Consider the following 10,403-nt stretch of genomic DNA (forward strand, 5'->3'; position numbering starts at 1 on the left):
GTCGTTGTAGTATAGTGGTGAGTATTCCCGCCTGTCACGCGGGTGACCCGGGTTCGATCCCCGGCAACGGCGTCCTTATATTTTTAGCCGTATTTTTGTGTTAAGTTCTGATGGGAAAATTATCTGTCACCCCTTTTTATGTAATTCTATTGCTTTATTAGCACATGCAAACCAGTTGAATTTTCTTACTAGAAGATTCTCTTATTTTTTGCATACTGATAGAAAATACATGTCCTGCCAGTCTGCAGTTTGTTTCCATTCAATCAAATTTACTTCTCAATCTCACGAATGGGGTTAATTAGAAACCAATTGAACCCCCCTCACGCATACATGTCTTGCCTAGTTTGTAATTTTTTTCCATTCAATCAAATTTACTTCTCAATCTCACAAATGGGGTTAATTAGAAACCAATTGAACCCCCTCACGCCAGGCAGACTTTTTCCAAAAGATCAATTAGAGGCCAAATGTTAGAATTAATGCATGTATACGTAGAAAAAGCACAGAAACGGATATTAGATGCTTAATTTAAAATAATCCGAATACCTCTTTTTGATAAATGGAGCATTTCATGAATGACATATCAAACTATTTATGCTTCCAACACGTTATGGATTTGAAAGTTCCTTCTTGCTCAGGTGCTAATACGAGCTTTACTCACTTTGCATTTCAATGTATGTACTGTGCATCACTGCATTTTATTTGATAAACGTCCCTGCAGAGTAACACTTTTAGGCATCAAGAGCAGTTGAGTTGTACTGTTCCAAGAACAGAATTAATCGATGTTAATGTTCTAATCATAATTTGATGCATAGGAGTATCGGATAATTGAAAAAAAAAAGAAAAGAAAAGAAAAAAAAGACTGGATATCCATCTACGTCAGATTTTTTTCCCCCTTCTTATATTCATGAAAATTTTATATAAAAATACTTAATGGATATTTAAAAGAAAATAAAACTGACTATTAGCAAGTACTATATATAAATGTTAACAATTGAAACTATTTTGCCCTAGAGAATGTCAACATTGCTTTCATTTACAGTAGAAATTCACAGTTTCATACGTTGATCGTCATGATTTAGAGAAAAATGGATGAAAAACAAATAACAAGAAAGTGAAAGGGTTCTTTTACTGGCCTCGATCTTTTTCACCTACACATCTGATCCAATTAGCCATGAAAATGCTTGAAGTACGTACGTATGTAATAGAGATCTAGTCTCATATCCAACAGAAGCGTATACATATGTCAGATTCACCTTGATATTAATTACTTAGAATTGAGCTTCTGTGGTCAACAGGGATAATGATAGCTAGGGTTTTGAAAGAGGAGAAGGAAACCGTAGATATTGTATATGACAGAAAGATAAGAGAGCCCAGACCCAGCAACAGCGACGCCCTTTTCGCCGGTGTCGGGCTGTGCTCTCTCTCTTCTGTCATATAGTGCAGGTTCTCCTCCTCCTACTCTTCCACCCTTTTCTGCTTTCCCTGCATTTGCGTAATACCACAGCATAATAAAAATAGAAGTGCCAAAATTTTACATATATAGAAAGAAATTCATAAACAAAAATTTGTAAAATTGATGAATGTGTAAGTATCGCGATGTAAATTGATGTACTATTCCCTAACTTTGGAGCCTCTCATAACCTAATCCTACCCCTTTTATTTTATGGATGCAACTTGAAGAAAACCAAACGCAGACATAATCAAATTATAATGTGTTATATATGAGCACACAATTTATACTTCACTATGTTCGAAGTACGCAGATGTTTATGCCATGTTTGTCTTTTTACAATTTCCATAAAAAATCTTTTCGTATGGATCTACGATCCAGGTAACATCCTCAGAAATATTATATGGGCAGGTTGGAAAAATGTTAGGACTTAAGATTAGTTTTGAACTACAGCCACATTGTTCCTTACTATATATATGAAAGAAAATATAAGTTCATAAAAATATAAAAAGGGTACCTCTGTGTAAAAACTGCTGATTGACAAAAAGAAATAGGTTGGGGAATGTCTCTACAAAGTCAAGGAGTGTTAATTAGCATCTATAAAAGACTAAGTTAGAAAATTGCAGCAGTAGTAGTTAAAAAAACAAACAAATTAACGCGCGCACACACAAAAACAAACAAACAAACGAACGAACGAATTAAACAAAGAAAATTAAGGCTCAATAAAAAATTGTATATCCCACTTATTTCATGTAAATTCTAAAAAATCAAAACTTGATTTTGTATATATACCGGCTAGCCAGCACTAAAAAGATCATGAAAATGAGCAGAAGAAGGCCGTAAGATATAACTAATTAAACAAAAGAAAATAATATGAGGGCTGCAATCTGAAGGTACCGATCGAACACAGATCAAAGGCTAGACGCTGGCTAGACCTAAGCCATTATATAACCGGTAGATTGAATAGTGCAGCAGTAAAAGTGGAATGAAATTACCGGGTATTGCCAGTGACGTGGTCCTAGCCAGTAGCTTTAAGTAATTTGGCAGTTTCCTTGTTATTAATGACTCTTGCTGCAATTAGCGCTCTATTATTGGCTGGCAAGCTTTAATGACTCCACGAATATAGCCGAAACAGTTGCAAGTAACGTCTGAGCCTTATTTTCGGCAACCTGCATTTGGCTCGTGTCAGTTAATATTAATTACATGTTTCAGTCAAAAAAAAAAAGAAAGGTTGTAAATTGGGACCAGAGGAGTGTTGTTGACCGGAAATAGTAGGTGAGCGAGCACTCGAGGGTCGGAGAGAGCACGAGGTGTCCCTTTTTGTGTGGTGTGAGCTGTATGATTTATGAATTGGATTAATAACGTGATGTTGATGTTAATTAAATAGAAAGAGTAGCACCTTCTTTAAATCTTTCCACTTCACTAGTCACTCTTCTACATTTGAGCTCCACATAATCGAGAATTTGTATAGTATATACGCATGCTAAAACTGTTATAAGTTTATCAAATAATTAAGATTTTAACATGAAATAAATCCGAAATTAAAATAAACAAGAGGTATGAAATTCAGGCTTGACGGGAGCAGTCGTGTAATCACTGCCCTAGAAGATTGAGAACCCGCCTATCGCCCTGGCTCAAATGGTTCCCTCCCCCCTAGCGGTAAAAGCCCCCGGAAACGGCCGGCCTCCGTACTCGGGCGAGAGTACAGAGCTTCTGCTCCATGAAGAAGATTGCCCGTAAAAGTATAATAATAACAATAACTTCAAAGAGAAATTTCATTGGCAGAAGAGATGAGAAGATTCGTTTATATATTTCTTTCTTCTTTTCATTTCCTTCTTTTCTTCTTTCTTTTCTTCTTTCTTCTTTTCATTCCCGAGAGCAAAGTTGTTCTCTAAAAAACCACTTCAGGGAGTAATTAGAGAGATGTTTAAATAAGAGAGGAAAGGGGGGAATGAGTCAAAAGACAGTTGTGGTTGTTAAAGGCACGAGAGAGAAAGAAGGGATTTAAGGGGAATTAAAGGAGGATTAATTGGTTATTAGTTAGCAATGTTGATTTTTTCCAATAAATATCCAACAGTCCCCCCAAAAGACAATATTGACTAAAAACTCAAAATCAATAAATAAATCAAGAAATCATAAAACAAATATAGGTTGGGCAACCTTTCGTATCGTGAATTCGGGAGAGGTAGCTTTCGGCTTTGAACCTTTCCTTAGTGAGTTCATTGCCACCTGAGGGACATAATGGACTAGGCCTTGAATTAGGCCCCTTGAATCAGGTATTGATAAAAACACACACAATACGTCTTCATCTATTAAGCAAAGCGGGTTGAGCGTTAAAGGCCATGCTCACAATAAACCGACTCATGAGAGTTTCTAGGGGTTAGCCTAGCCCCCCCCTAACCGCGGCCATCACGGTTCCTCTTACGTAGGTAAGTCCTCAAAGGGTACTACAGTTGTTTATTTAATACCCCCCACAATACACGCGTTGGACTTATTAAGAGTAAAACTCAGCCTAGCCAGCTGTATCATAAGAGCATCGTCATCATAGAGAAGGGGTAGTAGCACAAGCTACATAGTGATATATGAATATATCTGGGTCGATGCTCCACACGAGTGTCACTAGTCCAGCTTGTTTCTACCACATTGAACCAACATTGGGACTACGTCTCCAAATAAGGGTTGGGTTGCCGCTGTCAGTGACCTCATCTATGGGCTTAACCCCATCTCCCTCGATGAATCCAGAACCACACTCCTGGATAGACCATTTGTCAAAGGGTCAGCAAGATTCTCTTCACAGACTTTACAAAGTCTAGAATCACAACTTTACCTAGCAGGCGTTGTATTTATTTATCAAGTTCTTATTTTGTAATTAGTCCATCATATTGTTTGAAATTGACATTAGGTCATGGTCTATGATCATAAAAGATCATAGTCTATGTCTGAAGATGTAAACACATAGTGTTTGTACAGATTAGGATTTGACTTTAATATCTGAACATTTCAAATTAATGTGGAACTAAAATTCTGCAGTTATGCATATGCACATACATGAATGAAATTAATAATAGATACATGCAGAGCATTAAAGAGAACCTTATAATAGGATTTCGTATCTTAAAATATAATTCATACTTCATAATTCAAATGCATAAAATTTTTAAAATGTTATATTATAAGAGGTTACAAATTGGTTGCCTACAAAGGAGACCTTCCAAATTTAAATCGGTTGTCTACAAATGAGACCTTCCAAATTTAAATTGGTTGTCTACAAAGGAGACCTTCCAAATTTATGTTGTCATTTTCTAGTACCACCTCTTATACAAATAATAATAATAATATTTGTACATACGTGCTTTAAATTTTACAAGTGCATTCTTCACTAGTAGAAAAACGACCAATCTAGACGGAACAATCTAGACGGAAAAAATTTCCGTCTAGGTTGAATCAAACTAGACGGAAATTTTCCGTCTAGATTGATCCGTCTAGGTTGGATCAAACTAGACGGAAAATTCCGTCTAGTTTGCCAAACGAGACAGAAAGGTCAACCTAGACGGAATTTCTGTCTAGGTTGAGGCAACCTAGACGAAAATTCCATCTAGGTTGAGTAGTCAACCTAAACGGAAATTCCGTCTAGGTTGCCTCAACCTAGACGGAAATTTCGCTCTAGGTGCCCTAGCGTTACTGGTATAATGCCGCATAAAGTCAGCGTGCCTCCGAACCTAAAGTCTCTCCATTCCTCTCTTATCTCCTCCCGCCCCACTTCCGCCGCTCCCACCCCCCCTCCTCCGGCCCCTCCCAGACGGGCCCACCGCCCCCCTCGCCCCCTCCCGACCCCCCTCCTCCGGCCCCTCCCGACGGCCCGCCCCCGCCCCCTCGGAGCCCGCCCCCTCCCCATTTTCGACCCACGCCCCCCTTTCCCCCCTCCCACCCCCTCTCCCAACCACCCCCCTCTTCCGACCACCCTTCCCCTCTCCCTCCCGCCTCCCCCTCGGCAGCCCCCTCCCCCTCCGGCCCACCCAGCCCCTTTCCCGTCCCATCCCTCCTCCCCCCTCTCCGTCTCCCCCCTTGCCGACACCCCCCCCCTCTTCCAGACACCCCCCTTCCCCCTTCTGCCCCTCTCCCCCCCCCCTCGGCAGCCCCTCCCCTCTTCCTCCCCCCCGAGCCCCCTCCCCACCTCCCTCGCCCTCCGCTCCCCACGACAGCCCCCTCATCCCTCCCCCCTCCCCCCTCGCGCAGCCCCCTTCCCCCATCTCCCGCCCTCCCCTCCCAACCCACCCCCACCCCCACCCCCGCAGCCTCCTTCCCCCCCTCCCTCTCCCACTCTTGGCGCAGCCCCTCCTTCGGCGGTGTCCGTTGCGGAAATCAGTTTAAAAGGTATGATTTTTCTACTGAGCTTTAGAAATTTTAATTTTATTATTAATTATTGTTGAATTTGGTTAAAAACCCTAATTATGTTGAAAAATAAACGAGTTCAATTCTGAAAATCCTAACTTAATTAAATACATGTTAATTCATTTGAACAACACTAGTTATCATTATTGAGTTTTAAACACTTATAAACCCTAACTCATTTAAGTTTCATTCGTGCTATAAGTATGTGTGATTATTTAAGTTTGTGATGTGAAAATATGTGAAATAATTTTTTGTAAAAAATAGAGTGATATATAACACATTATAAATTTTTATAATGTGTTATAATCCAATTTAGGTGAATAAAAAAATAACGTTATCCCTAGACTTCCGTCCAATAATTACATCCAATTATTTGGACTTATAATATATGATATACGACTCAGATTTGGGTAGGAGACGAAGTTTTCTCCCAAAAATGAGCGTTTATTTTATATTATAGGAATAAAAAATTGGTACTGAAATTCGTAATTATTGGATCTGTCCTTCTCGAACGGGTTAGGAATATAGTTGTGCATACATCCAACTTTGTATACTTTGTATATTTTCATTCTTAAAAGTTTTGGCAGCACCTATTCGTTGTTCTTAGTGTACAATAAGCGTATGTTGTTCTGCGTTTCGGGTTATTACTGATACGCATAATAACATCCGCACAGTGTACAGGGAGAACAGCGGGTAGGTGCTGCCGAAATTTTCAAGAAATGGAAATATAAAAAGTATATGAAGTTGGATGTAGGCACTACTATATTCTTAATGGATAGAAGCCTTCCTATGACAGCCGCAAGATTAGTGTAATTAGTTTCTACGTACGTTTTATATATATTTTATGTAGATAAATATTCATATTGTTAAATGATATATGAACGTATGTTTGATGTGTGTTGAATGTATAAGAGTAATGGATGTATTAGTAGTTGTGAGACTAATCATATTTAATAATTATATATAATTTACAAATGAGGATAATTCCTGACAAATCATGGATAGATATCCAAGGAGGCTGCATCTGTCTACATTTCGCAGGAGGAGGAACAAACCGAGCCGGACCCTCACATGCTTTCTGCAGAGGAGAACATCAATCTCACACAGAACCTGATGGGTCATAATAGGTAAGAATGGTGAAAAATCGAATCAATTTGAATACTACATACTATTTATATTTGTTTACCATTATTGAATTTGAGAGCAAAGTTTAATATTTATTTCTCCCTAATAATAGGAGAGGAAGATATCCTCTACATGGTGTCGGAGCTTCACCTGGTATAAGCATCAGATCGTCCACAGCATCCTCCACACCATCTACATCGCCACAATCAGTTTCCGGGCTATGCCATTTGTCGCACGTATCTCTGCGTATCTGATTGACAAAATTGACCCGGAGCTGCATATTCAGGTGACTAATGAGATGACTAGAGTTGCGCTGACGGCGAACTCGATGGACGATCTCATGGGGTATGTTATACAATATTTAGACGGTGCTTTCTTTATAGCACGTATGGTGGTATCATACGGATCATTAGCTCGATTGGCGATAATTCCGGCGCTAGACAAAGTAGTGCTCAGGTACCTTATTTTTTTCTTATATTTATAAATTCATTTTTATCTAATGTAGGCTGTCTAAAAATCACAATAGATAGCTGAGTTTCCATCAAACACTAATGATGAAAGTTACAATCCGACGATCTCTTCAAACCAAGACGTGGAAGTCCTCCCCGCGTACCATCGTCAAGACACTACGCCGATTCAATCATCTACACAGCTTCAGCCGTTACAAACACAAATGCAGCTTCTTATGTGAGATGATTGATCTTGATGGCTGCAACAATCAACAGCTCGAATGCAGCTCCAATCGCTGCCAAGCATAGCTCGAACGCAGCTCCATCGCTGCCCAACGCAGCTCATCAACCGTTGCCAGACGCAGCTCTATCGCTGTCCAACGCAGCTCATCAACCGCTGCCAGACGCAGCTCCATCGCTGCCCAACGCAGCTCATCAACCGCTGCCAGACGCAGCTCCATCGCTGCCCAACGCAACTCAATCACCGCCAAGCTCCATCGCTGCCTAACGCACAGCTCACCACGTTGCCAGACGCAACTCCACCGCTGCCCAACGCAGCTCAATCATCGCCAGAACGCAAGCCAAGGTTCTGACTTATTCAAACGTGATCGTAACAACTTCGAAGCTGTTTTTCACCCACGATTTGAGGAGTGGCTTTAGTGGGTTGTTACACCCGACTAATGGGGTAACTAAACCCCCATTTAGGCGCGGATTATGGGGGCAGTTACACCCCTAATCCCCCTATAAATATCAACAAACTCAACAGAGTTAGGGGAATCAGAAAAAGGAGGATTGACTCCTTACACAGTCTGGGAAATCAACAAACGGAGGATCTCTAAACCATCGATATTTGGCTTATCAACCGAATTATTTTCGGTTCGAACAACTCTGTCATTAGAGTTTATTACTTGTTCTGAGTCACAAAACTCGACAAGAGTTATCAACCGGCCAAGACAGTTGTTCCAGTGAGTATAGATATTCGGATCGTCAACGAGAAGCAAACTCGACGCAAGCATTCGAGGGAGGCATCTCATCGCTACCAAGAAGAACCCAGAATTAAACAAAGGAGAGAATCCAGATCATTCTCTTCTCTTTTGTAACTAGGAATCCAAATTGTAATCGAGAGTTGAGAGAGTTGTAAACATTCTTTTTCTAAGCAGTTAGAGAGAATAAAATTCAAATACAGTTCTTTCATTTATTTTCTTATTTGCAAATTTTTCCACGAACAAAAGATGGCGACTCCGCTGGGGACGAGCTTCTCTGACGAAGAGGTGGTGGCGCAATCCGACGTTCACCTCACTGGAACAACCGTGGAAACCTTGGTCGTGGAATTTGACCAAGCCAAATACGAGGAGGCTCTCTCTTCCGGATCGCTCAGCCCTAAGGCTAGGCGAGATGCTTGTAAGAGCTCTAAAGAAGTCTTAACTGCTGTTGAGACGCCAAAGAAAGTCCTCTCCTTTGGCCAAAGCCTCAAGCTCGCTCTGCAAACCGAAGATCACACGCCTATGTCGACACAGCGTGTACTTGGTTGTAAAAGGCCTATGACAGAGATAGGCACAATCAACGCCGGTGTTGCTGATACTAAGGCTTTGAAACAAGCCAAGAAAAACGCTGCTCGACGACGAAGAAGGTCCATCCGACGAGCACACCTCCGAGAAAATCAATCCCGAGTCCAACGCAAGGATTGCGTCCCCGAAGATCTGCCTAAGCATTGCGAACGCACACTTCGAGGTAATGAATCCAATTACAAACCTCGGGTGATTCAACTTAAACGCGACCCTCAGTGGTGCGTTGTCCAATCAAAACACAGCCCTGTCAAGGGAAAACAAGCACCTCAAGAGTGCGTCCAAACAAAACAAGACCCTAAAGGGTCTGTTCCTTCAACTAAACGCAGGCCAAGGCCTAGTGTTTATAAATCAAAACGCGACCCTCACGCTTCGACGCCCGAATGCAATAGGGTCCGTCAGGTTCAACAAGAACCAATTTCACCCACTCAAGAACAGGGAGTTTCATCCCCGATGAAGAACTGTCCTCGGGTCTCAGATTTGCGAGAGTTGCTTTCCAGAGAAAAGCCAACGCAACGAGCAGCCCATCCATGTCATTGCGAACGGCTTATTTCAACAGTCCTTTCCGAATGTCACTGTTGTATTCCTGAACCTCGCAGATCTATATTCGACAGATTGACTGACGTCGCAAGACCTACCAAACGACGACGTCAAAGGAAGAGAGTATCGGAAGCCGAATACCCGCAAGTCTCCGTCAACATGACCAGCAGGGGAAAGGGCCCATGTCCTAGTTCTGACGAGTCAGAAAGGAGCCATTCTCCGACGGTTCGAGAAATTTGCGATGAGTTCGAGGGGGTATATCAACATACTCGGTCTCGAACGGGAGCTATCCGCCCGGTTAACTACCAAAAGTTAGCCAAAGGAATTATTAATTACCAAAGGTTAGCCCAAGGGATTACGACAAGTGATGAACATTCGGCAATAGCTGAATCTCAATCTTCAAGCTCTGTTGGAGCACAAAAAGTTTCTGTTTACATGACGACGAATCCCGAGGACATAGCTAAAAGAGTGGATGAACATCATACCATGCTCCAGGCACAACAGGAGACACTTCTCCAATTGAAGGATATGTTCGTCCAATTTCTCGCTGAAAAAGGGCAAAAACCCGAGTCTTCCCGGAGGACTACGTCAAAAGGAAAGCAGAAGGTGCACGAACACTCAGATCGTGAGACTCACAACTTAGATTCTTACCAAGATGGATGAACTGGAAGCTCGCCTCAATGCAATCGCCAACCGAAGCGAGCTCAGCGAGGAGGGAGTAGTGCGGCCTTACCCTGCTGAGTGGGATACCGCTCCTTACCCACCGAAGTTTAAGGCCCCCACCTTACAACCGTTCGACGGTACAGGATCACCAATCAGCATATCTACTACTTCAAGTCTCAGACAGGAGATGTGGTAGCCAATGATGCCATTCTGACGCGC

At 41.7% G+C, this 10,403-nt stretch overlaps 1 non-coding gene across 1 annotated transcript; it reads left to right on the plus strand.

Moving 5' to 3' along the window:
• On the plus strand, positions 1-72 carry TRNAD-GUC. The gene has a single exon. It is a non-coding gene; the product is annotated as a tRNA-Asp (tRNA).

This window comes from Asparagus officinalis, chromosome 5 (assembly GCF_001876935.1).
Source record: "Asparagus officinalis chromosome 5, Aspof.V1, whole genome shotgun sequence".
NCBI classification, from domain to species: Eukaryota; Viridiplantae; Streptophyta; class Magnoliopsida; order Asparagales; family Asparagaceae; genus Asparagus; species Asparagus officinalis.